Raw genomic sequence first — 22,359 nt, forward strand, 5'->3', positions numbered from 1 at the left:
AAGTGAGCCACCCAGGCGTCCCTGGGTCTCTATCTCTTATAACCTATCTTTTTTCTAGGTCTGTTACTGTGGATTTCTCTCTTACCTGTGTTCCGTCTCCTGTAGGTTCTGTTACTGTGGGTCTCTATCTCCTACTTGTCTTCTGTCTCCTCTTGGATCTGTTACTGGGGGTCTGTATTTCTTTCCTGTGTTCTGTCTCCTCTAGGTTCTTGACTGTGCATCTCTATATCTTACTTGTCTCCTATCTCATCAAGGATGTTACTGTGTCTCTTTATCTGTTTTCTGTCTGTCTCCTGTATGTTTGTTACTATAGGTCTCTATCTCTTGCCTCCCATCTCTCTTGTCTTGGTTCTGTTACTGTTGGCTTCTATCTCTTCTTTTAATGAATTACAATTTGATTTTTTAAATTATGTTCAGTTAGCCACTGTATAGTACATCATTAGTTTTTGATGCAGTGCTCAATGATTCATTAGTTGTGTATAACACCCGTGTCACAGAACGTGCTCTCATTAATACTCACCTTGTTACCCCATTTCCTACCCCTGGCTCCTCTGAAACCCTCATTTTGTTTCCTGAGTCCATAGTGTCTCATGGTCCATCTCCCTCTCTGATTTCTTCCCCTTTGGATTTCCATCCCTTCCCCGTGGTCCTCCGTTATTCCTCATGCTCCACATCTGAGTGAAACCATATGATAATTGTTGTTCTCTGCTTGACTTATTTCACTCAGCATAATCCCCTCCAGTTCCATCCACGCCAGTGCAAATAGTGGGTGTTCATCGTTTCTGATGGCGGAGTAATACTCCGTAGTGTATAGGGACCACATCTTCCTTATCCATTCGTCCATTGAAGGGGATTGTGGCTCTTTCCACAGTTTGGCGACCGTGGCCATTGCTGCTGTGAACATTGGGGTACAGATGGCCCTTCTTTTCCCTGCATCTGTGTCTTTGGGGTAAATACCCAGTAGTGCAATTGCAGGGTCATAGGGAAGCTCTATTTTTAATTTCTTAAGGAATCTCCACACTGTTCTCCAAAGTGGCTGCACCAACTTGCACACCCAGAAACAGTGTAAGAGGGTTCCTCTTTCTCCACATCCTCTCCAACACTTATTGTTTCCTTCTTTGTTAATTTTGGCCATTCTAACTGGTATAAGGTGGTATCTCACTGTGTTTTTAAAAAATTTATTTATTTATTTTTTAAAATTTCTTTTCAGTGTTCCAGAATTTATTGTTTATGATGGCTAGTGATGTTGGACACTTTTCATGTGTCTGTTAGCCCTTTGTGTATCTTTTTTGGAGAAATGTCTGTTCATCTGTTCATGTCTTCTGCCCATTTTTTGACTGGGTTATTAGTTTTTTGAGTTTTGAGTTTGAGGAGTTCTTTATAGATCTTGGATATCAGCCTTTTATCTGTATCGTCATTTGCAAATATCTCCTCCCATTCCGTGGGTTGCCTCTTTGTTTTGTTGACTGTTTCCTTTGCTATGAAGAAGCTTTTTATCCTGATGAAGTCCCAAAAGTTCATTTTGGCCTTTTTTCCTTTGCCTCTGGAGACATATCTTGAAAGAAGTTGCTGTGGCTCAAACTGAAGAGGTTCCTGCCTATGTTCTCCTCTACGATTTTGATGGATTCCTGCCTCACATTGAGGTCTTTTATCCATTTGGAGTTCATCTTTCTGGATGGTGGAAGAGGTCGGTCGCGTTTCATTCTTCCGGATGAAGCTGTCCGATTTCCCCAGCACCATTTATTGAAGAGACTTTTTTCCATTGGCTACTTTTTTCCTGATTTCTCAAATATTAGTTGACATAGAGTTGAGGGTCCATATCTGGGCTCTCTACCCTGTTCCACCGGTCCATGTGTCTGTTTTTGTGCCAGTCCCATGCTGTCTTCGTGATCACAGCTTTGTAGTAAAGCTTGAAGTCAGGCAACGTGATGCCCCCCAGGTTAGTTTTTCTTTTTCAACCTTCCCTTGGTGATTTGGGATCTTCTCTTGTTCCATACAAATTTTAGGATTTTTTGTTCTAGCTCCTTGAAATATGCCAATGGTGTTTTAATAAGGATGGCATCGAAAGTGCAGATTGCTCTGGGCAGGACAGACATTTTAACAATATTTACTCTTACATTCCATGAGCATGGAATGTTTTTCCATCTTTTTGTTCCTTCCTCAGTTTCTTCCGGAAGTGTTCTGCAGTTTCTGTAGTATAGATCATTTCCCTCTTTGGTTACATTCATTCTTAGGTATCTTATGGTTTTTGTTATTGAAAATGGAATTGATTCCTTAATTTCTCTTTCTACAGTTACATTGTTAGTATAGAAAAGCAACTGATTTCTGTGCATTGATTTTGTATCCTGCCACACTGATGAGTGGAGTATTTTGGGTTTTCTACATAAGGTATCATGTCATCTGCAAAGAGGGATAGTTTGACTTCTTTGCCGATTGGGATGCCTTTTATTTCTTTTTCTTGTCTGATTGCTGAGGCTAGGACTTCTAGCACTATGTTGAACAATAGTGGTGAGATTGGGCATCCTTGTCATGTCCCTGACCTTAAAGGAAAAGCTCTCAGCTTTTCCCCAATGATAATGATATTCGCTGTGGGCTTTTCATAGATGACTTTTATGATACTGAGAATGTTCCCTCTAATACTATACTCTGAAGAGTTTTCATCTGGAATGGATGGTGTATTTTCTCAAATCCTTTTTCTGCATCAATTGAGAGGATCATACAGTTCTTGTTTTTCTTTTATTGTGTTCTTTCACATTGATTGATTTGTGAGTGTTGAACCACCCTTGTATCCCAGGAATAAATCCCACGTGGTCATGGTGGGTCATCCTTTTCATGTACTGTTGGATCCTATTGGCTAGGATCTTGTTGAGTATTTTGGCATTCAGGTTAATCAGGGATATCAGTTTTTTTTTTAAAGATTTTATTTATTTATTTGACAGACAGAGATCACAAGTAGGCAGAGAGGCAGGCAGAGAGAGAGAGAGGAGGAAGCAGGCTCCCTGCCGAGCAGAGAGCCCGATGCGGGGCTCAATCCCAGGACCCTGGGATCATGACCCGAGCCAAGGCAGAGGCTTAACCCACTGAGCCACCCAGGCACCCCATCAGGGATATTGGTTTTTAATTCTCCTTTTTGATGGGTCATTGTCTGGCTTTAGGATCAGGGTAATGTTGGCCTCAAAGAAGGAATTTGGAAGTTTCCCTTCTGTTTCTATTTTTTGAAACAACTTTGGTAGAATAATTATTATTTCTGCTTTAAATGTTTGGTAGAATACCCCTGGGAATCCATCAGGCCCTGGACTTTTTCTTTTTGGGAGGTTTTGATTATGCTTCGATTTCATTACTGGTTATTGGTCCATCTATTCAGGTTGTCTATTTCTTTCTGTTTCATTCTTGGTCTTTTATAAGTTTTCAGAAATGCAACCATTTCTTCCAGTTTGCTTAATTTGTTGGTGTATAGTTGCTGATAATAATTTCTAATAATTGTTTCTATTTCCTTGGTATTAGTTGTGATGTCTTCCCTCTTATTCATGATTTTATTAATTTAGGTCCTTTCTCTTTTCTTTTGTATAAGTCTGGACAGTGGTTTATCAATCTTGTTTTTAAAAAATTTTATTTATTTATTTGACACAGAGAGAGAGAGCACAAGCAGGGGGAAGTAGCAGGTAGAGTGAGAGGGAGAAGCAGGCTTCCTGCTGAGCAAGGAGCTTCTCAGTTTAAGTTTTATTTGCTCTTCTGTCTCCTGCTTTTTAAGGTAAGGTTAGCTTGTGCATTTGGGATTTTTCTAATTTTCTAAGAGAAGCTTGGATGGCTATGTATTTCCCTCTTAGGACCACCTTTGCAGTATCCTATAGATTTTGGACTGAAGTGTTTTTGTTCTCATTACTTTGCACGAATTATTTAATTTCTTCTTAAATTTCTTGGTTGACCCAATCATTCTTTAACAGATGCTCTTTAACTTCCCAGTATTTGAGTTCCTTCCATTTTTTTTTTTTTTTTCTGATTGAGTTCCCATGTCAAGGCATTGTAGTCTGATAACATAAAGGAATAATTTCAGTTTTTTGGAATTGGCTGAAACCTGATTTGTGACCCAGTATGTGATCTATTCTGGAGAAATTTCCGTGTGTATTCGAGAAGAATGAATATTCTGGAACACTGAAAAAAAAAAAAGAAAGTGCACTGTGCTTAAAAAAATTAAATTCTCTATACGTCACTAAAAAAAAATGAATGAGTATTATGTTGTGTTAGGATGGAATGCTCTGTATATATTTACGAAGTCCAAGGGGTCCAGTGTGTCTTTCAAGGCTCTTGTTTCTTTGTTGATCTGCTTAGATGATCTGCCCAATGCTGAGACTGGAGTGTTAAAATCTCCTACTATTAAAGTTTTATTATAATATGATTCTTTATTTTGATTAGCAGCTGGCTTATGTAGTTAGCTGCTCCCATGTTGGGGGCATCAGATATTTACAATTGTTAGTTTTTTTTTTTCTTTTTATAGTGGTAGAAAAATGGGTAGTAAGATTTTCTTTTTTTAAAAAAATTATGTTATGTTAGTCACCATACAGTATATCATTAGTTTTTGATGTAGCGTTCCATGATTCATTGTTTGCATATAACACCCAGTCCTCCATGCAATATGTGCCCTCCAGTTAGAATGACAAAAATTAACAAGGCAAGAAACAATAAATGTTGGAGAGGATGTGGAGAAAGGGGAACCCTCTTACACTGTTGTTGGGAATGCACGTTGGTGCAGCCACTTTGGAAAACACTGTGGAGGTTCCTCCAACAATTAAAAATAGAGCTTCCCTATGACCCTGCAATGGCACTACTGGGTATTTACCCCAAAGATAGTGATGTAGTGAACAGAAGGGCCATCTGCACCCCAATGTTTATAGCAGCAATGGCCACAGTCGCCAAACTGTGGAAAGAGCCAAGATGCCCTTCAATAGATGAATGGATAAGGAAGATGTGGTCCATATACACTATGGAGTATTATGTCTCCATCAGAAAGGATGAATACCCAACTTTTGCAGCAACATGGATGGGACTGGAGGAGATTATGCTGAGTGAAATAAGTCAAGCAGAGAGTCAATTATCATATGGTGTCACTTACTTGTGGAGCATAAGGAGTAACATGGAGGACAGTGGTAGAAGGAAGGGAAGAATGAAGGGGGGAAATCAGAGTGGAAGAGGAACCCTGAGAGAATGTGGATTCTGAGAAAAAAACTGAGGGTTTTAGAGGGGGTGGATGGTGAGCCTGGTGGTGGGTATTAAGGTGGGTATTAAGGGTTAAGGAGGGCACAGATTGCAGGGAGCATTGGGTGTTGCACATAAACAATGAATCTTGGAACACTGCATCAAAAACTAATGATGTATTTTGTGGTGACTAACATAACACAATAAAAAAAAAAAAAAGAAAGTGAAAAGACAAGCCAGAGAATGGGAGAAAATATTTTGTAAACCATATACATGATAAGGGATTTGTCTGCAGAGTATGTGAAGAACTCTTATAATTCAACAATGAAGACTCCAATTTAAAAATGTAAGAAAAAAAAGCTAATGATGTACTGTATGGTGACAAATGTAACATAATAAAAAATAATAAAAGTAAAATAAATTTTTAAAAGAAGACATACAAATGGCTAACAGACACATGTTAGATTTTCTTGTTGGATAACTCCCTTCAGTATGCTATAGTGTCCCTCTGCCTATCTTAATACAGTCCTTGGCTTAAATCAAATTCTCACTTTTCTGATGTGAGAATTTTTACCACAGCTTTCTTGTGAGGTATGTTGGCACGGTTCTCCCTCCCCTCACTTTCTGTCTGGAGATGACTTCAGGTCCAAAGTGAATCCTTTGTAGATAGCATATGGAGGGGTCCTGTCTTTGTATCCAATCTGCAACCCTGTGCTGTTTCACGGGAGCATTTAGGAGATATGTATTTAGTGACATCCCACTGTATGTACAGTCCCCTTTTCTACTGATTGTCTCTGTAAATTTCTGGTCTACATTACTCTTGGGGTCTTTCATTTTTTTGTAGAATCCCCCTGAATATTTCTTGCAGGGATGGCTTGGTGGTCACTTCTTTCAGTTTCTGCCGGTCTTGGAAGCTCCTTGTCTCTCCATCCATGCTGAATGACAGCCCTGCTGGATAAAGTATGTTCTTCTCACCATGTTCTTCTCATTTAGTGCCCTGACTATGTCTTGCCAGCCCCTTATGGCTTTCCAGGTCTCTGAGGTTATTCTGAGGTTCTTCTCTCCATATGTAAAAAATATCTCTTCCCCCTACCTGCTCTAAGGATGGTTTCCTTGGCTCTAAGTTCTGTAAGTTTTACTGTTATATACTGGCGTGTTGGTCTGTTCTCATTGATCTTAGGAGGGGTCCTCTCTGCCTCTTGGACATGAATGCTTGTTTTCTTCCCCAGATGAGGGAAGTCTCAGCTACCGTTTCCTCAGATATAACTTCTAGTCCCTTCTCTCTCTCTCTCCACCCCCTCAGAGATCCCAGTAACTCTGACATTGGAATGTTTCATGGCGTCATTAATCTAAGTCAGTTCTCATGGACTTTAGCTGTTTATCCCAATCCTCCTTGGCTTCCTTCCTTTCTATCCGTTTGTCTTCTAGATCACTGATTATTCATCTGCCTCATTTACCCTGGCTGTTAGAGTATCCAGTTTAGACTGCATTTTATTCATAGCATTTTTAAGTTCAGCCTGATTAGATGTTGTTTCTGCCCTAGGAGATTCTTATTTTGTCACTAATGATTTTCTCAAGCCTAGCTATTGACTTCATGATTGCTATCCTGAATTCTATCTTTGACATCTTGCTTATGTCCATACCCATTAGGTCTGGGGGAGAGGCCATTGCCTCTGGTTCTTTTCTTTTCTGGGAATTCCTCCTCCTCGTCACTCTGCTGAGGGGTGGTTGAGAGAATGTATGGAGTCCAAAATATTAACCACGATCCAGGCAGGATGCACCCTAGGAAAATCTGGAGTGTCTGGAAGCCACCACTGAAAAAAACAGCCAAAGTGAAACTCAAGAATAAAATCTATAAAATTAAAAAAAAAATTAAAAATCAGAAAAAAGAGAGAAGAAAAAAAGAAAAATGGGGGGTGGGGGGAAGGGGGCTATAAGCTCTCAGTGTGGGCAAGGTAGGGTTTTTCAGTTCTTCCTGGGTGTATTTTACTCTGTTGTTAGAGGATACCACTACCCAAAGTTACAGGGAAAATAAAACTGGTATATATATGAAGGTAATATTGACTAGGGTAAAAAGGGGCTACACTGAAGCATATATCTATATAAAAATATAAGTGTGAAAAAGAACAAGTTAAAAAACTACTATGAAATATGTTATATTAAACATCTATTTGAAACGAGAAAAAGGTAAGAAGAAAAAACGGGGAAGAAACATAGGGAAAGAATAAAAGAAAAAGAAAGCGTTGTATCTGAAAAATACATAATCAGTAAGGCACTGCCTGGAGCTAAACATACCATTTTCCCCTGGTGTTGGGGTTTTACAGTTTTATGGGGGCCGTAGGGTTGGCGTCTTCTTGTTCTTCCGGCCTGCCTTCAGGGGGGTGGCTGCTGCGGCATTTCTCAGGCAACCCTGTTTCAGCAGAGTTATCTTGGCCGCCCCCACCCCCCATCGGGGGGCTGGGCTCTGTGGAAACCTGTTTTTTGAGCTTTTGTTCTCTGGTGGTTTTCCGTGCCTATTCTGAGGGTCAGAACAAAACAACAACAAAAATGGCCACACCCAGGCCTCTGTCGCAGAACAGAGAGAAATCACATTCTGCTCTTCACCGAACCCTCCAGAACACACAGTCTCCGTTTTTGTAACTGTTGCTGAAAACAGCCTCCCACAAGCGGTGCGCCTCCACGGCCATCTTCTCAGCAGTTGACCCACGAGCCCCGCTTGTCTCTGCCCTTTGTGCTTCTAAATCCACAAGTGGTCCTGGTTCTTGGGTGTGCCCCTGCAGCTCCTGGGTCTTGTCTGAGTGCTGTTATAAAGCCTTTCCTGGCTGCTACCACTCTGCGAGTTATTGCCCAGTCCCCCTGCCTGGGACACTTTTGTGCTCCAGCGTTATATAACTTTCCAGGGGCCAACTTAGGGCTGATCCCTCTCCCTTCTGCTTATCTTCTGATATCTGCCCACAGATTCATGACTCCTCCCTTCCTGCCTTAGGATGGTGGTGTTTTTCTGCTTTTAGAGACCCAGATATCTATTCTTACACCTCAAGCTGATTTCATGGGTGTCATGATGGTTTGGTAGATATCCAGCTAAATTCAAGAGACTGGTTGAAGTGGAGTCCCCTATTCCTCTGCCATCTTGTCCCCCTCTCCTACAGTGGGTCTCTATCTCTTACCTCCCATATCTCTCCTCTTGGTTCTTTTGCTGTGGGTCTCAATCTCTTACCTGTCTTCTGTCTCTTCTTGGATCTGTTACTATGGGTCTCTCTTTCCTGTGTTCTCTCTCCTCTAGATTCTGTTACTGTGGTTCTCTATTTCTTATCTCCCTTCTGTCTCTTCTAGGTGCTGTTACTGTGGGTCTCTATCTCTCAAATCCCATTTCTCTCCTCTTGGTTCTTTTACTGTGGGTCTCTCTCTCTTACCTGTATTCTGTCTCCTCTAGGTTTTGTAACTGTGTGTTTCTATCTCTTACTTGTCTTCCATCTTCTCTTGGTTCTATTACTATTGGTCCCTACCTTTTACTTCTCATCTGTGTCCTCTATATTCTGTTACTGTGGATCTCTATCTCTTACTTGTCTTCTGTCTACTCTAGGTTCTGTTAGTGCGAGTCTGTATCTCTTACCTTTGCTCTGCGTCCTCTTAGTTTTGTTACTGTGTGTCTCTGTGTCTTATCTCTCATCTGTTTTCTCTAGTTTCTGTTACTCTTGAGAATTCTGTCTCATAGTCTCTGAAAATTGTCAAATTCAAAGCACCCCCCTGCTGGTTGGCTGACCTGGGTCCTGGGGTTGGGTGACCAGGCCAGGGGACCTCAGAGACAACCATTTGTCCAGGTCCACATGTCCAGATGACTCATGTGTCAGTATATCTGGCTTCTCTGTCAGTGACCACAGACATACAGACAAGGGACATTGTGTCTCACAGGTCTGGAAGCTGGAAATCCCCTATCAGGTTCATTCAAACACAGTGTCCTTGGAGGCTGCTTCCTGGCTCATGGACTGTATCTTCCTTCTGCATCTTCTCATGGTGGGAGTGGCAAGGGAACTCGCTTTTTCATAAGGGCACTAATCCCATTTTTGGGACTGAACCCTTATGACCCCAGGTCACCGAAAGCCTCAACTCCTAACACCATCACACTTAGGGTTAGGATTTCACACACAAATTTTGGGGATACAAACTTTCAGTCCATGCTGTGCTTCCCTCATCCCAACATTGATGATTCTGCAACTTGGGCCCATGGATGTCACACTAGGTATGCAAGGGACAGGTGGACAGATGGTTCCCTCCAAGTGAGGGAGGAGGGTGGGACCAGCTGGGTCCTAGGAGCCTGCTGGTAGGGGTGTACATGTGTGAGATGCAGTTAGAGGTGTGTGCATGGGAATAGGAGAAGCTGACAGGTGTGTATCTGAGCTGATGCTTAGGGTAGAGAGCTTCTAGGAGGTCGGGAGGCAGTAGAAGGTTGACCTCAGGTTTCACATTGGTGCAACCTGCAGGTGCTTAAGGGCTGGTGGGCTTCAGGAGGCTTGTGAGGGTTGTGTGGGGGCTGTGACTGTCACTGAAGGCAGGGATCGGATCAGGAGGTTGTTCTGCTGCCTCTCCAAGACGTAGTGTGGACAGTGCATGAGCGCTGGGGTCAGAAGACATGGTGCACACCCCGGCACCCTCCCCGCAGGCAGGGGCTGAGGCCCTCGAGGCTGCAGTTTCTTCCAGGTAAGACAGTGACCGTGGCCCCACCTCTCGCATTGTGAGCACGGAGCGAGGGGAGGTCCGAGTGACCGTCAGGCTCCCACGCTCACCCAGCCGGGCTATTCAACCAGACAGCATCCTACCTGTGCAGGGAAATCAGTGCACTTCAGGGAGAGGACGTGGTCCTCCATAATGTGGGTGGGCCTCATCCAAGCAGTCGAGGGACTGAAGAACAAAGCCCGAGGTTTCCCGGGGAGGAAGGAGCTCTGCCCCGAGACGGCAGTGTTAGCTCCTGCCTGAGATTCCAGGCTGCTGGGCGGCCCAGCAGGTTCCCGATGTGCTGGTCGACGCCCACAGGCAACGAGCCAGTTCCTGGGACGGAGTCCCTCTATGTCTATGTGTCTGCCTCTAGCTTAGTTCAGCTGTACTTGTAGGGTTGTGTCTCTATGTCTTACCTCTCATCTCCTTCCTCACGGTTCTGATACTCTGGGTCTCTATCTCCTACCTCTCATCCACCTCCTCTTGGTTCCATGTTGTAGGACAATATTGGAGGGTCACAGGTGGGAGCCTCAGTGCCCGGTGGGAGGTCGTTTTCACAGAGTCGGCATTCTAGGGGAGGAGTCAAGATGGCGGCCAAGTAGCCGGCTGAGACGACATCGGGGAGCAGGGGATCAGCTAGACAGCTTATCTAACCACCGCGAACACCTACAAATCCAACGGGACACCGAAGAGAAGAAGAGCAGCAATTCTGGAAACAGAAAATCGACCACTTTCTGAAAGGTAGGACGGTGGAGACGGGAATCCGAAGCGACGGGAAGACAGACCGCGGTGGGAGGGGCCGGCTCCCGGCAAGCGGCGGAGCAACGGAGCACAAAGTCCGCTCCATGGAGGGACATCACTCCAGAGGCTAAACCGGGGTGAAGCCCACGCGGGGTCAGCGTGGCCCCAGGTCCCGCAGGGTCACAGAAGGATCAGGGGTGTCTGAGTATCGCAGAGCTCGCAGGTGTTAGAGCGGGGAAGCCGGCGACAGAGACGGAGCCGAGGAGTGAGCTCTCAGCCCGGGGTTACCTTGAACTGGTCACAGGCTGGGTGAGGTCAGAGCGCGGCTGGAGGCCAGGGACATGGGAGTGATTGAGCGCTTTTCTCCGAGGGCGCACTGAGGAGCAGGGCCCCGAGCTCTCGGCTCCTCCAGGCCGGAGATTGGAGACTGGGCGGCCGCCATCCTCACTCCCGTCCTCCGGAGCTCTGTGGAAAGCGCTCAGGGAACAAAAGCTCCCGAAAGCGACCCCGACAGATGACGGCTGACTTAGCCCGGCCCCTGGCAAGGGCGGTGCAATTCCGCCTCGAGCAAGACACTTGAAAATCACTACAACAGGCCCCTCCCCCAGAAGATCCACAAGAAATCCAGCCAAGACCAAGTTCACTTACGGAGGAGAACAGCGGATTTCCAGAGGAGGAGAAAGCAAATCTTATCTGGACAAAATGACAAGGTGGAAAAACTCACCACAAAAAAAAGAACAAGAGGCAGTACCGAAGGCTGGGGACCTAATCAATACGGACATTGGTAATATGTCAGATCTAGAGTTCAGAATGACGATTCTCAGGTTCTAGCCGGGCTCGAAAAAGGCATGGAAGATGTTAGAGAAACCCTCTCCGGAGAGATAAAAGCCCTTTCTGGAGAAAGAAAAGAACTAAAATCTAACCAAGTTGAAATCAAAAAAGCTATTAATGAGGTGCAATCAAAAATGGAGGCTCTTACTGCTCGGATCAATGAAGCAGAAGAGAGAATTAGTGACATAGAAGACCAAATGACAGAGAATGAAGGAGCTGAGCAAAAGAGAGACAAACAAATACTGGACCACGAGGAGAGAATTCGAGAGATAAGCGACACCATAAGACGACACAACATGAGAATAATTGGGATTCCAGAAGAAGAAGAAAGAGAGGAGGGAGCAGAAGGTATATTGGAGAGAATTTCCCTAATATGGCAAAGGGAACAAGCATCAAAATCCAGGAGGTGCACAGAACCCCCCTCAAAATCATCAAGAATAGGTCCACACCCCGTCACCTAATAGTAAAGTTTACAAGTCTTAGCGACAAAGAGAGAATCCTGAAAGCAGCCCGGGACAAGAAGTCTGTAACATACAATGGCAAAAATATTAGATTGACAGCAGACTTATCCACAGAGACCTGGCAGGCCAGAAAGAACTGGCATGATATGTTCAGAGCACTAAACAAGAAAAACATGCAGCCAAGAATACTACATCCGGCTAGGCTATCATTGAAAATAGAAGGAGAGATAAAGAGCTTCCAGGACAAACAAAACCTGAAAGAACTTGTAAACACCAAACCAGCTCTACAGGAGATATTGAAAGGGGTCCTCTAAGCAAAGAGAGACCCTAAAAGTAGTCGATCAGAAAGGAACAGAGACAATACACAGTAACAGTCACCTTACAGGCAATACAGTGGCACTAAACTCGTATCTCTTAAAAGTTACCCTGAATGTTAATGGGCTAAATGCCCCAATCAAAAGACACAGGGTATCAGAATGGATAAAAAACCACAGAGTCGGCATTCTCGCCCTGAGGGTGAGGGCATAGTTGTGCCAAGGGCCTGGTGCTCATCCAGGAGGGCATGGGGTCCCCAGTTGTGGGAGATGCTGGCATTCCCACGTGAGGCAGGTGGGATGGGGGCCGCTCTGTGGTCCAGGAGATGGGAGTGGAGGTAGCCCCATGACCGAGAGGAAGAGGGGGCTGGGCAGTCTGTGTGGCCCCTCTGCCGATTGGCTTCTAGGTAGAAGAGTAGGGTGAGGGGGATAGAGGGTGTGGTACTGAGGGTACTGAGGCACTGAGGGCAGTAGCCTGGAGCCCTCAGGGCCCCTGAGGGTTGGAATGTTCTGGACACCTGCTTTCTGTCCCATGGCCAACCTAAATCATGTCCCTCAAATTCAAGTCTTGAAGCCTTGACCCCAGGACCTTGGAATGTGACGGTATTTGGAGATGGGGTCTCTGGAGAGGTGAGAGTGTAGAAGGAGGTCATTCATCCAACCCAGTGTGGCTGGTCCTCAGTACAGCCTCTTGTTCTTGTAAGAGCAGATGCTGAGGACACAGACATGCACAGAGGGCTGGCCTCGTGAGGACAGGGCAGAGGCCCCGGGCGAGGTCTGCGTCTCTCCTGCTGGCTTCCAGGATTGTGAAAAGAGAAACGCCTGTGGTTGAAGCCACCAGACTGTGGCCCTTTTGTCTGGCCTCCCGCGCTGGCTAATACACACCCAACGCATGCCTCTTGCTTCTGTCCACGGCCAGGGCCGGCAGCCCCTCCTGCACCCAGCCCCAGCTGGCCCCTGGCCCTGCGCCGTTCCTGGACGCCTTCCTCACCCACCGGGAGCACCTGGGGCTGTGGGGGTCCTGGCCCCCCATGGCAGGCGGGAGCCAAAGCGCGGTGTGGCCAGGCCGGGATTTCACCAGGAGCATGAACACAGGAAGACTTTCCCCAGCAAGTTATGGAAGTTTTCAGGATATTTTATTGTCGTTAAAGAAAAAGAGAAGAAACAGTCAAGGACATTTTCACGCTCTGGCAATTTCACAAGAAGAAATCAAGCTACCCAAGCTACAGCAGCGGGTTTCCTCTGAGTGACGGGTGTGCATCCTCTCCCGGGGGCATGGGGGCTCGCCTGTCCTCCCCTGCATGGTCGTCTCTCCCGTGTCGGGGCTCCGATCGGGCACTCGTTCAAAGGCCGGGCGGAGAACCAGTCCTAGGCGTCCGCCTGGGTCCGGCCCCAAGGCCGCGGGCACTCTCTCTGGTCGTCTTGTCTCTGCCCCCATCTGCCCGGAGCAAGCAGGCATTTCTGCCCAGCGTGAGTCGGGTCCTGGTCAGAGGAGGGTGCAGGCTGGGCCTGCTGTCCTGGCCTCTCCGCACCCGCCCACCTCTGTCCACGGAGGCTGCGTCCCACCCGTCTGGGGACCGGGTCACCAGGCCCCTCTGCAGGAGGCCAGTCTGGCTGCCGTCACTCCTTCCCCCTGTCCCCGGGGGGCTCCTGCAGTGGCCACAGGCCTGGGCCCTCCTCTGCACATCTCCTCCAGGGGAGAAGGTCTGACTGACCATTCGTGGCACCCGGAAGCCTCTCTGAGGGGTGGTGGCGGCCCATGGGTTCCTCAGGGCCTGAGACAACACGCCTGCTCTGGGGATGTCCTGCCTTCTGGAGCCCGGCCGGGACGGGGTTTGCTTGGAGGCCGGTCCCTGCCCAGATGGACGCCGGGACTGCCAGCCCTCTGCCGCCTCCAGGACGACCGTGCACGGGACCCCGGGGCCGTGCTGGTGAGGGCCATCCTGCCGCGATGGGTCAGTGTCCACACGGCCCCAGCAGTAACTTGGTGGCTGCCGAGGAGGGGTGAGCAGCGTCCATCAGCTCAGGGTGGGGGCGCAGCCTGCTGTCCGGTGGAGTCTCCAAACGGGGCGCCGGGGGCAGGATGCAGCCCACGGTGCCCAGCAACCCCGAGGGTGGAGGTCAGGCCCAGGGCGGCTGTGAGGTCGGAGGGTGGCGCGCTGGGAGGTCAGGAGGGCAGGCCTGGCAGCGGGCCGAGCGGCATGAACCGACGCAGCCGGTTCCCGTGGGGGGTTGAGGGCAGCCCTGGACACCCGCCGCGAGGGCCGGCCCTAGGCCCCCTGGCCGATCATGTTCCTGTAGTCGGGGACGATCGTGTGCTTCAGCTGCACCACCGAGGAGAAGATCCACTTCACCTGCAGCGGGCGGGCGAGGGGGTGAGCGTGGCCGGGACCCCCGGGGACCGCCCCCCGCCTCCCGCCGGAGCTGGACCCCACACCCGGGACCACTAGAGGGCTGGGGGTCCTGGTGGGGATGGCGTGCGGACAGTGAGGGGACGGCGAGGGGACAGGGAAGGGACAGTGTGGGGACAGTGAGGGGACAGTGAAGGGACAGTGTGGGGACAGCGTGGGGGCAGCGAGGGGGCAGAAGGGGACAGCGAGGGGACCACGATGGAGCAGTTAGGGGACAGTATGGGGACCGTGTGGGGACCGTGTGGGGACAGTGAGGGGGCGGTGAGGGGGCAGTGAGGGCACAGCATGGGCACAGCGTGCGGACAGCCATTGGACAGTGTGGGGACGGTGAAGGGACAGGGTGGGGACAGTGAGGGGACAGTGAAGGGACAGTGTGGGGACAGCGTGGGGGCAGCGAGGGGGCAGAAGGGAACAGCAAGGGGACCACGATGGGGCAGACAGTGTGGGGACCGTGTGGGGACAGTGTGGGGACTGTGTGGGGACAGCGAGGGGGCCGTGAGGGGGTGGTGAGGGGGCAGTGAGGGCACAGTGTGGGCACAGCATGGGGACAGCCATTGGACAGTGTGGGGACGGTGAAGGGACAGGGTGGGGACAGTGAGGGGCAGTGAGGGGACAGCAAGGGGACACCGAGGGGACAGCGAGGGGGCAGCGTGGTGACAGCAAGGGGAGAGCGAGAGGACCGTGTGGCAATAGTGAGGGGGCAGTGTGGGGACAGTGGGGGGATTGTGTGGGGACAGTGTGGGGACAGCGAGGGAGCGGTGAGGGGGCAGTGTGGGGACTGCGAGCGGACAGCGTGGGGACAGCCACCGGACAGTGTGGGGACAGTGAGGGGACAGGGTGGGGACCGTGAGGAGCAGTGAGGGGACAGCGAGGGGACAGCATGGCGACAGCAAGGGGATAGCGAGGGGACCGTGTGGCAATAGCGAGGGGACAGTGTGGGGACAGTGAGGGGACAGTGTGGGGACAGTCGGGGGATTGTGTGGGGACAGTGTGGGGACAGCGAGGGAGCAGTGAGGCGGCAGCGTGGGGACTGTGAGCGGACAGCTTGGGGACAGCCACTGGACAGTGTGGGGACAGTGTGGGTCAGTGTGGGGACAATGTGTGGACAGCATGGGGACAGCTGGGGACTGTGGTGACTGTGATGGGGCAGCATGGGGTCATCATGAGGACAGCATGGGGATTGGGTACAGGGTGGGGACAGTGAGGGCACAAGGGGACAGTGTGGGGACAGTGCTCATTGTGTGGGGACAGTGAGGTGTCATCATGGGCACAGTCTGGGGACAGTGTGGGGACAATGAGGGGACTATGTGGGGACAGTGTGGGAACAGCGAGGGGACAGTGTGGGGACAGTGGTCCATCGTGTGGGGGCAGTGAGATGTCATCATGGGACAGTGTGGGGACAATGAGTGGTTATCATGGGGACAGTGATGGGACAGTGAGAGGACAATGTGTGGACAGCAGGGAAACAGCTGGGGACTGTGTGGACAGTGATGGGACATCATGGAGTCATCATGGGGACAGTGTGGAGACACTGGGCCATCATGGGGGGATAGTCTGAGGACAGTGTGGGGACAGCATGGGGATGTGAAGGGACTGCATGTGGACAGTGGTCCATAGTATGGGTACAGCGTGGGGTGGGTCAGAATGGTTTTACCAGGGGACAGTGTGCAGACAGTTTTGGGTCAGTGTGGGGACAACATGGGGATGTGAAGGGACTGCATGTGGACAGTGAGGGGACAGTGTGGCATCAGTGTGGAGACAGTAAGGGGACAGGGAGGATAGAGTGTGGTGTCAGCGTAGGGACTGTATAGGGATTGCATGGGGACATGTAGGGGACAGTGTGGAGACAGCTTGGGGATAGCATAGGGACAGCATGGAGTCAATGTGGGGACAGGGTGGGAACAGCATGGGGACAGTGTGGGGGCAGTGTGGGGCCACGTTTGGGTCAGTGAGGGGATAGTGAGTGGACAGTGTGGGGACAACGTGGGAACAGCGTGGAGACAACACGGGGACAGTGTGTGTCAGTGAGGGAACAGTGTGAGGACAGCATGGGGATAGTGTCTGGTCAGCATAGGGTCAGCATGGGGTCAGTGTGGGAACAATACGGGGAAAGTGTGTGGACAGTGTGAAGACAATATGGGGACCACGCAAGGACAGCATGGGGACAGCATTGGGACATCAGGGGGACAGCACAGATAGAGGCTGGGGATAGGCTGGGGTCAGTGTGGGGACAGTGTAAGACAGCATGGGGACAGTGTGTGGACAGTGGACAACATGAGGTCACTGTGAGGAAAGTGTGGGGACAGTATGGGGACATCATAAGGACAACGTAGGACAGCATGGCTGCAGCATGGAGACAGCATGAGGACAGTGTTGGGACAGCATGGGGACCACATGGGGACAATTCTGGGTCAGTGTGTGGTCAGCATGGGAATAGCATGGGGACAGTGTAGGGAGAGTGGGCCGATGTGAGGGGACAGTCGAGGACAGCATGGTGACAACATGGGGACAGTGTGAGGATGGCATGTGGACAGCATATGGACAGCATGTGGACAGCGTGTGGACAGATGGGGACAGCCCGTGGATAGTGTGGGGACAGCACGGGGACAGCAGGCTGCAGTGAGGGGACGTGTGGGGACGCCCACCTTAAAGAGGGTCACAGTGGCGCTGTAGCACACGCTGAGCAGGAAGAGGGTGATGAAGATTGAGATGGTGGTCCACAGCCCATCCAGCTCCCCATCCTGGTCCTCGGCACAGCTGTCGTCCAGGAGCAGCTCTGGACAGGAAGGGGGTGGTCAGTGCCATGCCTGCCCCAGGGGTGATTCCCTGGGGGACAGTCACAGCCCTCTGCTACCTCAGGCACCAGCCTCAGCACCCCCGGCTCTCCAGCTGGGGTCTGGTCGGTGGGGGACCCCCTCTCTCTCTGCTCTGCCCTGTGCTGGGACCCTCCTGGGGGAAGGCGCCCTGACCGGCACATGTCCTCTTCCCCCGGGGGCCAGGTCCAGAGGGTGGGGGGGTCAGCAGAGCCCAGGGAAGGGCTGGTCGGTGTCGGGGAGTGTCCGAGAGAAGGAGTGGGTGGGAGCATCAGGACAAGCTGGGTGTGGGGCGTTGTGGATGTTGGGAGCGGGTGCAGGTGCCCTGGGGCGGGGGGGGACAGTCGGTGTGGTCAGTGTGTGGATGAGCTGCTGAGAAGCCGATGGGCGCTGGAGGGGTGTGGATCGGGCTGGTGTCCACGGTGAGGGTTCCCAAGACCGGCTCTGGTCTGGGCCCATGCAGGTTGTCCCGTGTGAGGCCTGTGTGTAAGGCCTGTGCGTGTACGTGCATGCCCGTGTGTGCGTACACATGTGTGTCTACATGTGTGTACGCATGAGCCTGCATGCACGTGCGCGCGCAGTGCTTGTGTGCACACACGGGTGTACATGTGTGCACGTGCACACGCGTGCAAGCATGCCGCAATGCAGGTATGCACATGCGCGTGGCTGTGTGCACGCACATGTGTGTATGCGTGCGTGTGTGCGTGTGTGATTGCGTGTGTGCGAAGATGGGGCTGCTCCGTGGGACGGGCTTGTTTTCAGTGGGTCTGGACTCAGCGTCCAGGTGGGCATCTGGGATGGTCCCTTCCATGGGAGCTCAGGGCCGCCTGCCTCTGCCCCTTTGGGGCTCGAGGTTGAGTGTCCCCACGAGTGGACAGGCCTGGCCCCAGGCAGGACTCCCACACCTGGGAGAGGGCGGGAGCCTGTTTGTGGAGTGCCTGAGGGCAAAGGAGGGCCTGTCCCCACACCCGGGTGAGGCACGGCCTCTGTGTTGGCACAGAGCAAGCACGCAGAGTCTCAGGCGGCCCGGGGGGCCCAGGGCAGGAGGACAGGCCAGCGTCCCCCACAACTTGGGCTGGTACAGAAGTGGGAAAGAGTGTGAGCTCGCTTCCCTGAGGGATCCGGAGGGGCTTCTGCGATCCCTGACCACGCCCTGCAGCCCCGGGCAGCTCCTGGTTGCAGGGACGGCCCGGAGTGGCGGCCACCTCTGGCAAAGTCCCCTCTCCTGCCTCAGGCGACTCCCGGCCACATGCTGTAGGCAGCCTGTGCAGGCCTGCCCACTCGGAGTCCAGGCCCCCGTGGGACCCGCTCTCCCCCGCCAGCGGTGTCCCCTTGGCCCCGGAGCCGGGCTGTCCCTGGGGCCCAGAGACCCAGGTGTCCTGAGCTCTACCTCGGAAAGAACCATGACAGCGTCGCCGGGTCCCAGGGCGGTGCTGGGTGCTTTATTTCATGCAGGGGCGCCTGCCCGGGAGGTATGTACAGAGGGGTGGGGGCTCCGGCGTCCTCGTGGGACCCCAAGAGGCTGCGGGTGGGGGCTTGCTGGGGGCCGGGCGTGTTGCTCATTTACCCGGAGACTGGGAGATGGACTTCTGTGCGTGATGGTTGTGTAGGGCTTCGTGCAGCACCGCACACGTGAAGACTTCTCCCCGCTGCCAGCGCGCCTTGTCCACCGAGAGCTTGCTGTAGAGGAAGTAGCTGCCGTCCGCATCCAGCTGGGGCGGGGTCGTTCGGACGCTGGCCTCTGGGAACTGCTGGCCGTTGCTCTGCCACTCCACATCGATGTCAGGTGGGTAGAAGTCTTTGACCAGGCAGGTCACACTGACGGTGTTCTTACTCAGCTCGTCCCGGGGCGGGGGCATGACATACACACTGGGCTGATGGGGCTCCCCTGTGGGGTCAGAGGTCGGCACCGATGGTCACTCGGAGGGTGGAGGGCTGCGCTTGGTCTGCAAGACCCTCCCCGCACCCAGCCACCCTGCTGCTCACCTCTGGCCTTGGAGATGGTCCTCTCAATGGGGGATGGGAGAGCTTTGTTGTTGACCTTGCACTTGAAGACCTTCCCCTTGAGCCAGTCCTGGTGCTGGATGGGGAGGACACTGACCACACGGAAGGTGCTGTTGAACTGCTCCTCACGCGGACTTGTCTTGGCCGTGCGCACCTCCTGGTCGTCCACGAACCAGCTGATCTGGACCTCAGGTTCTTCCAGGTCCACCACCACGCACGTGACCTCGGGGGTTCGGGAGATGGAGAGGGTGTCCCTGGGTTTCGGGGGGAAGATGAAGACCGTAGGTCCTCCCAGCATATCAGAGCCTGCTGAGGGAGACAGAGCGCAGGGTCAGATCGTGGGTGGGCTTCCTCTTGGACATCCGTTGCCCTCACCAGACCGGCTCGGGGTGCAGGGAAAGACCTGCTGACTCACCTGGACATTTGGGACATTTGCATGGGTCAGTAGTTTCTCTTTTGATCACTGCAGAGAGAGCAGACTGGGCATTACTGGGTGTCTGGGCTGGGCACAGGTTGGGGTGGGTGTAGGGGAGGGCCAGGTCTTGAACGGTTCCCAGACCAGGGACAGGAGTGGGGGGTAAGCCACTGGACGCCAACACCCAGAGGATCTCCTCCCTGAATTGGGAGGCTGCAGGTGGGGCAGACAGTGGTGCCTCCCGTGTGCCCTGGGGTCCAGGCTGGCCAGGTGACCTGGCCTGTGTCCCAGTGGACACCCTCCCTGAGGCCCGTCCTCTCACCTCTCTTGTCCACCTTGGTTTTACTGGCTGGGTGGGCCACAGTGCAGATAAAGGTGTCGCTGGGCCACCTGCTGGAGGGCACGGTCACCATGCTGCTGAGCGAGTAGAGCCCCGAGGACTGCAGGACGGACGGGAAGGTGTGCACACCGCTGGTCAAGGAGCCGGAGTTCCAGGACACAGTGACAGGCTCAGGGAAGTAGCCGGACACCAGGCAGGCCAGGGCCACTGTGGATCCGGGGGTGGCCCCGCAGCTGGGGGCCAGTGGGAATACCGATGGGGCCGTGGTGGAAGCTACAAGAGAGGAGGTTGTGTGACCACCAGGGTCTCACCCCTGCGACGGTCAGGGCAGGACAGCAGGTGCCCAGGTCTGGGGCGTCCGGGGCCCAGCACCCATGTGCTTCCTGGACGTCTGCAGACCAGCTGCCTGGCCTAGCTCTCTGCGGCCACAGGTGCTGGACTCATCAGCCTGGTCGGGCTGGGTGACCGCTGGGTCAGGGTCTCCTGGGCCTCTGGCCCTGGGTCCCCCCTCAGGCTTCCTCTGCGTGTCTGGCCTGACCAAGCCTGTCTGAGCCCTGACCTGTGGCCCCTGCTCGCAGCTGGCTCCTGCTGGCCCCCTGAGCCCACTGCCCTGCTGTCCCCACCTGAGTGTGCCTTGGACCAGCGGAAACGTCCACCCACTGCCCCTGCCCCTCCAGGCCCCACGTCTTCTGGGTCAGCTCTGCAGCCCAAGCAGCCGGGCGCCGGGCCCCGTCCCTGCCCCGAACCCACCGGACCCTCCTCCTGCCTCCGTGGCGTGGCCTCCCGAGTTCACTGAGGGCCCGCCCGGCCAGTGTCCCCGGCCTGGGCCATCCCCGCTCTGGGGCCTGTCCAGCTCCGCGCTCTCCACGGAGCCCCTCAGCGGACATTTTCCCGAGCCTGTTGCCCCTCAGCATGGAGGGGAGCCTTGCGCTGCCCTGGCTGCCCTGTCCTGCGTGGGAGCAGCACCTCGGGGCATCTCAGAGCCCTGGTCCCAGCCAGGCCTCTCCCCTCTGGCCCTGGGTCCCCTCCCGCCACACCCCAGGCTGGCTGCCCTGCGTCAAGCTCCGGTCAGGCCCCGTGCCCTCTCCTCCACTGGGTCCGCTGCCCCGGGCCTCGCCACCGGCTGTGACACGTCCACCTCTTTGGTCCTCGTCCCCACGAGCCTCCGGAACAGGGCTCGCACCCCTGGACCAAAGAACGGGTTCCCCTCGTCCCCTCAAAGGGGGCCACCCCTGGGCCCTCCGCCCCAGAGACCTTCCCACCCTGGCCATAGTTTCCACCCTACCTTGTCCACCGGGCCCCAGATGCCAGGCCACTGTCCCCGAGGGCAGGGATGCTCGCCAGGCTCTTGCCCTCAGGGTCTCTGTATGTTGCTGCTGATGGTGCCCAGCAGCCCCAGAGCTCCGGCCAGCGAGTCCTGCCTTTGTCCCCGGGGCGCCTGGGGCAGCTCCTGTCCCTCCGGCCCCACCCGCCCTGCTGACCTGCACAAGCTCTGCCTGCTCCCCTGAGCCCGTGGGACAGCCGCCTGCCCCTCCTGCTCTCCCCCTGCCCCCGCTGACCTGCACAAGCTCTGCCTGCTCCCCTGAGCCCCCGGGACACCCCCCTGCCCCTCCTGCTCTCCCCCTGCCCCTGCTCACCTGCACAAGCTCTGCCTGCTCCCCTTGGCCCACGGGGCACTCCCCTGCCCCTCCTGCTCTCCCCCTGCCCCCGCTGACCTGGACAAGCTCTGCCTGCTCCCCTGAGCCCCCGGGACACCCCCCTGCTCCTCCTGCTCTCCCCCTGCCCCCGCTGACCTGGACAAGCTCTGCCTGCTCCCCTGAGCCCCCGGGACACCCCCCTGCTCCTCCTGCTCTCCCCCTGCCCCCGCTGACCTGGACAAGCTCTGCCTGCTCCCCTGAGCCCCCGGGACACCCCCCTGCTCCTCCTGCTCTCCCCCTGCCCCCGCTGACCTGGACAAGCTCTGCCTGCTCCCCTGAGCCCCCGGGACACCCCCCTGCTCCTCCTGCTCTCCCCCTGCCCCCGCTGACCTGGACAAGCTCTGCCTGCTCCCCTGAGCCCCCGGGACACCCCCCTGCCCCTCCTGCTCTCCCCCTGCCCCTGCTCACCTGCACAAGCTATGCCAG

General features: G+C 53.3%; 2 gene segments (V, D, J or C); both read right to left on the bottom strand.

Annotated features, from left to right (window-relative positions):
* The window catches only part of LOC308346153 (Ig alpha-1 chain C region-like), a 121,406-nt gene that overhangs the window by 42,732 nt on the left and 56,315 nt on the right, over positions 1-22,359 (bottom strand).
* The window catches only part of LOC308346154 (immunoglobulin gamma-1 heavy chain-like), a 59,493-nt gene continuing 56,028 nt past the window's right edge, over positions 18,895-22,359 (bottom strand). The window contains exons 2-5 of the C gene segment in view: positions 20,219-20,509; positions 19,897-19,944; positions 19,464-19,787; positions 18,895-19,365 (exon numbers count right to left, since the gene is read on the bottom strand).

Source organism: Martes martes, assembly GCF_963455335.1.
Source record: "Martes martes genome assembly, chromosome: 7".
NCBI classification, from domain to species: Eukaryota; Metazoa; Chordata; class Mammalia; order Carnivora; family Mustelidae; genus Martes; species Martes martes.